This window comes from Apis dorsata, unplaced genomic scaffold, assembly GCF_000469605.1.
Source record: "Apis dorsata unplaced genomic scaffold, Apis dorsata 1.3 scaffold_286, whole genome shotgun sequence".
Lineage (NCBI taxonomy): Eukaryota > Metazoa > Arthropoda > Insecta > Hymenoptera > Apidae > Apis > Apis dorsata.
This window is the reverse complement of record NW_006263561.1, coordinates 74,299-80,298: the sequence shown is the minus strand read 5'-3', so window position 1 is coordinate 80,298 and position 6,000 is coordinate 74,299. Positions and strand designations below refer to the sequence as shown.

The following is a 6,000-nucleotide window of genomic DNA, read 5'->3' as shown; positions in this document are numbered from 1 at the left end:
AAAAAAAAAAAAAAAAAAGACCGCTCTGGTGAGTGGCCTTCATCCTCGAAGCTGGAAACGAGGCGAGAAAAGAAAGGCGAAGGGCTTTTGGCGAGAAGTCGGACTGCGATGAAAGAATCGACCCTCGAATTGCCTCGAGCGAGATGGAAAGGTATAAAGTAGGAATGCACGAAGAGTAGGGGTTACGCGATGGAAAAGGAGAGAAACGAAGAGGGTGGAGCTTCGTTTTATCGTGTTTTATTAAACTTCGGTAATTTTGTTTATCTTTCGGGTTTTGCACCTTTTTTGAACTTGTTGTATAATTGTTCGTGTACAAAAAAAAGCAAAGACAAAGATATTGCGATAAAAGAAAAATAGAAGAAGGAAAGAAAGAAAGAAAGAAAGAAAAAAAAGAAAAAAAGAAAGAAAGAAATGCTTTCAATTAAGATCGCCTTATGGACAGATCGTTTAACGGAAGAATTGCGATAAGAGGGAGAAATCAACAACATCGTGTTTGATAAATTACAGAGCGATAACTTACATTCCGTTTAGCGATACAGATCGTTGAAACGAGTACGACGAAAAGAAAAAGAACAGTTGGGAGTTTCGTTAATTTCTTCAAATACTATAATACTATGGATTAAGGGAGAAGGAAAGAGGAATATTCACGTTTCTTGGATTCGAAATGGTAATTTTAAACGGACGAATAAAAAAAAAAAGAAAAAAAAAGAAAAGAAAAGCAAAGCGCGGCAAATCGAGTAGAATAATCCGGCGCAGGTCGGCCCAAGTGCTACCTATTAACCTACAAAGCTCGATCGGCCTAGGTTTGTTAGCGGACGGTTTGGTTTCGAGAACAATTAAATCGAATTGGCGCGGCTCGTTGCTGCCTTTCGGGGCACAACCGAAGGAGGACAGGGTAGAGACGTTTGATCGACTACGAGCTGCTCGTTTGGAAAGCAAACAAGTGCTTTCGCTCGTGAAACACACTGAAATGGCCTGTATATGATAAATTAAATGGCAAAAGGACATTGGCGATCGTTAAGAACGAAGATATAGATCGAAAACGACGCGTCCTTCGCGCAACTATAAAACCTTTTTTCGTTTAATAAAAGAAATATTTTTTCCTTTATTGGATACGTACGGATAGATCACGCGGTATGAAAGATCATCCACCAAGAAGATTTTTCGCGCGCAATTTCATTCATCTCGTTCAGATGGAAATAGACAATTTCATCAAGGATCCGAGGAGGAATTTCATTCCACACCTCGACACCTTCTTTCTTTTTTCAGTCCTTCGTCGTGACCGTGGAACCGAATCGTAATATCGAGCGGAAGAGAAGCATGGAAGAAATTACGAAGGAGAGTGGAAAGTTATCCCGAGGAAAATAAATTGCGTCGAGACGAGACGTATCTCTGTTATCTTCGAGGTAAACTTCTGCCTTCGATATGGCGAGCGGACCAATACCAAAATCGAGGGTCATTAAGTTCCTTAACGGTGAGATTTGATCAAAAGAGAGAGAATCCTCTTCTTCGACGTCATCGTGTATTCATTTCAATAACTCTCTTTCTCTCTCCTCTCTCTCTTCTCCCTCTTCCCCCCTCCTCAGCCGTCTCTGGAGCTAATCTTTCTTCAAATCCGGAATTGCCAACGACAGGAGATAACGAGTTCCCGTTGTCTTCCAGCCTCGTTCGGCAAATTATCTAGAAAATTAAACCCAAGCTTCGAGTATCATTACCAATTTTCTCTCATTCTTCGGTGTTCAAACTGAGAAAACAACAGTGGAATCCAATTTTAATTCTCATTCGAGAAACTCCAAGATATCGTACGTTCCAACTATTCGAAATTCTGATAATATATATATATATATATATTATATATACTGAACACTGTATTATCGTAGAGACGAGAGGAGATAAAAGGAGCATTAAACACACACATGATATCCGAGCGAAAAATAGCACAACATCGAAAGACAGAATTGGAGGAGGCGTGGATCGATATCGTTTTCGCTGGAAAATCCTTTTCGACGGTGTCGGATTCTCGCAAGGGTTGTTGCATATAAAGGATTAGACGTGGCTACCGGATAATTGTAATGCAAAAGCTGACGTGATTGATGACTGGTAGTTGCCTCGACAACCCACCACGAAGGTCGCCAAGCCCTCGATATCTCTGCTTCGAGTTTCGAATTCGCGTCGAAGCTAGGATATCTTCCTTACACTCGTGATTCTTTCGCCTATTTTCGGCTTCCTTTTTTTAACAGAGAAGAGGAGAACGCGAGCAAAGGAAAATCGAGGACGTGGACTGACATTTGGGACACTCGAGGACCGTTTTTCCGTAAATAGAACGAAGAATATAAACTGGAAGCTCGAAATGGGAATTAAGCCAAAGTATGAGGAGACGTTAGCCACGAGAGACGAGTTCGAAAGCAAAGACAAGGAATTAAAGCGCAACGCGGCCCAATTTGTTAATATCATTCCCCACGGAGCTGAGTAATCGTGACTGTAACTAAGGGAACGAGAAGAGAGGATTTTCGATAAAATGGCTCTCTCTCTCTCTCTTTCTCTCTTAGCTATATAGACACGTCACAAGGGATTTCGATTGGCCTTCCACCGCGATCCCCCTCATCCGCCTATCTCCGCAACTTATTAAAAAAACGAACGTGACGCGTCGCGTATATCATAAATAACATGTTTAATTTGGACGTCGATTTTAATGAAAAGCATCGTAACGAGGGAATGCTACCACTTTCAACGAATGCAATTAGTTCTACACTTTTTAAGTCCCGATGTTGCAATCTTCGTCTCGAAGATGTGTAAAAATTCACTTCTACTTCGTTAATTTAATAATCTCTTTTCATCGAAATTAAATAGGATGTATCGCTTTACAATTTTAGATAACGATTAAAGTGTTTGAATTTTATAGTACATACTTAACGTTATTAATCTTAGCTATAGATTCTTCACTACAATCACTTTCGATATACTTTGCATAGTTTTATATTGAAATGGAATAGAAAGAAGATTTTTCTTCTCGTTTATATCGGAACAGTTGTAAAAGTAATGCAACAAAGAAAAAAAAAAAAGAAAACGGAAACATCGATCTCTCTATTCTTCCATTGTTTTCAAAACCTTTCAAATCGTTAGAAAAAAAGAAAAAAAAAAGAAAAAGAAAAAAAATCGTCGTTTTTGAAAAGGAAAACCTTTCTCGAGTGTTGCACTCGAGAAAGAAACTCGACGAAACGATATACATGCGGCGTATATCTGATTCGTGTATTTCGACGTTATTCAACGAAATCACCGGTCGCGTTTACTAAGCGGATGACTCGGTCACGAGTTCAAAGAGGGAGATTTAAAGTATTTCCGCGTTCAAGAGGCGGAGGAACGAACATTTCCACGTTCGGGATCCTTCTCGTAAGAATAGTTAATCGTATCGAATATTATCTGGAGTATTAGCGGAGTGCAAGGTGATGTCTCGATGACGTTAAAGGCTGAGAGTTAAAGGAAGGGAAAAGGAAGGCTCGCCCCAAGTGTGGATTCGCTAGTTACGATCGATACGCGCCGCTTTCTAGGTCAGGGTCCCGATACATACTCGCCACTCACCGCTACTCAGGGATACATGCTCAAAACGCGTCCCGCAAATTCATTTGAAACCAACCATCCGGCTTTTCCTCCGTTTTCCCACAGAGAATGTCGAAGAAGAGGCCGATGGTGTCGTCGTTGTCGTCGTTGTCGTCCCTACTCCCCCGTTCCCCTGCGCTGCTTCTTTCCCCTCCTCTGTTTCACTAACTCGGATGTATACCGAGGAAAATCGAGGGGAAGAACGGGATTGAAGCAACGAGTGCTCACCGGGACAAGAAAAATATATGTAGCTTCTTTTCGCGTGGAAAAAAAAAAAAAAGATTTCCGCTTTTAGATGAATCGACCGGTAAAAGTGTGTACGTAGATGTGTGCACATGTCTTCCTTTGTATAGGCTCGCGTTCATCCGTATAAGTACGAGATGTGAAATATCGAATAGAAATTGCATATTGAACGTTTCCCACGCAATCGAGATTAATGACGTCCTTTCGCGGGCATGTTCTCGTGACGGGTGGGAAAAAAAAGAGAGGAGAAAACGCAGGATGGGAAGATATATATATATATATATATAAGCGTGGATCGACAGATTTAAAAGAGAATTTGGAATAAAGTTATCGCTTAAGTAATGGGAGGGCGCGATAACGGGTGTCTCGATTCTCGATTATCGTGTATCGTGTATTGTATTGTCGAAGTTACACGTTATATAGAAATATAGGAAGAGAAAAGAACGAGAAAGAAAGAAAGAAAGAAAGAAAGAAGAAAAGAAGAATCTGATTAGAACGATCTGATGGAGGAACGGTTCGTTCCATCCACGCGACACGGTTTAACTTACAACGGGGCCATTCGAGTGATCCACGTGAAAGAGTTGTCTAATTGATGATCGTCCTTTTCTTTCCATTCGCGCGTGACCTGACCTATTTATATAAGCGACTCCGGTACACGTACGTGCACGGGCCGAAAATCAATTTCAACGTCGAGATTATCGGGGTTACCTTCTGGATTAAGATTCCTATCGATCACGCCAACCGCGATCTTTCTCCCACCCTTCGAGCACCTCCCCAAGAAGGTCGGTTAACAAACGCTCGTCCAGACACTTGTACAAATTTCATCGACTGGCTCGCGGCCGAAATTGCACGCGATCCGTCCTCCATCACGCGGTGTATAACGATTACGCTTGCCACGAGGGCAAAGAGAAAGAGAGAGAGAGAGAGAGAGTTTATTGATCAGTCGATCGGAATTTCGCGCGTGACGAATGCCGCGCTGTAAAGGAATTTACGATGTTCGTTTCACGAGACGTCGGGAACACGAGTCGCGGCTTATACGTCGATAAAACGAAATTGTCTTCGTCAGAAATCTCGAACGTTTGTGCGAGACATTTTCCTTCGAATGGGACGCGTTCCCCCTCTAAGTTTCTAGGTCAATCGGCCATTCTAATCTCTAATATATTTGTACGTACCCTCTCAAATTTAAACGTCTAATTCCACAAAGAATAAACCACGAGTCCACGAGATCGCGCTACGTGGAATAAAAATGCTAATTATCGTTTTTTCCATCTCTTTTCTACGAAATGATTTCCGCGAAAAAACAATCCGATTCTTGGAAACGGACGTGTATACGCCTTTTATCTCTCGTTATTGCACGTTCTGCGCCAAGAATTGACAGCGCGGGCCTTCCACCGCGGCGCAATGAAAAATAGTATCTCGAATTGGATTTTTTTTTTTTTTTTTTTTTTCCCTCGATGAGGCCACGCTCTATAAATACAAAAGGGACAGAGAGGGCCGGAGAAGAAACGAGCGCGCATTCTCATTTATTTACTCAGTTCATCGTCGAATCGTCGCATTAGCGTTTAATCTATCGTTCCGATCGCCAGTCGATAGACTAATAGTCGCGTATCTAGATGTCACAGTTGCTTCCCGTCTCAAGGTTTTTTTGCCCGCTACCCCGATAATCTAAACCGTGGAAAGGAGAAGCACACACGTTCGTTCGATGTATCGAGCGGTGCCGCCTCGAAACTGTGAAAAAAAAAAAAAAAAGAAAGAAAGAGAAGAAAAGAAAGAAGAATATGTCCGGCCGTAACTCTAGTCGTTCCACCGATTTCCATTGAAGGTATAAACGTGCAACGAATACAACGTACGCAGGCTCCAGGCAACAACGTGCACGACATTGAACTTCCAGCTCGTTATCGTCAAGTACTCGTAACGTTTAATTACTTGGTCCGACGCAACTGCACATACAGTCATCGGTCATGCAACAAACAAGTACAGCTAGACGAGCAACAACGCAAATGCTACGTGCTACATCACCCCTATTTCCGGCTTGTTTCCCAAATTGTTTAAAACCACGAGTCGCGTGTAAAGGAAGAACCGTACGCGGCTCAAACTTGTATATCAAATGTAGACGCCGCTGTTACGAGCCGGAGAAAAGAAAGAACGAGCGTCTCTATG

General features: G+C 42.1%; 1 protein-coding gene across 1 annotated transcript in view; it reads right to left on the bottom strand.

Moving 5' to 3' along the window:
• The window catches only part of LOC102671986 (sodium/potassium/calcium exchanger Nckx30C), a 44,575-nt gene that overhangs the window by 16,470 nt on the left and 22,105 nt on the right, over nucleotides 1-6,000 (bottom strand). The window lies entirely within an intron of this gene.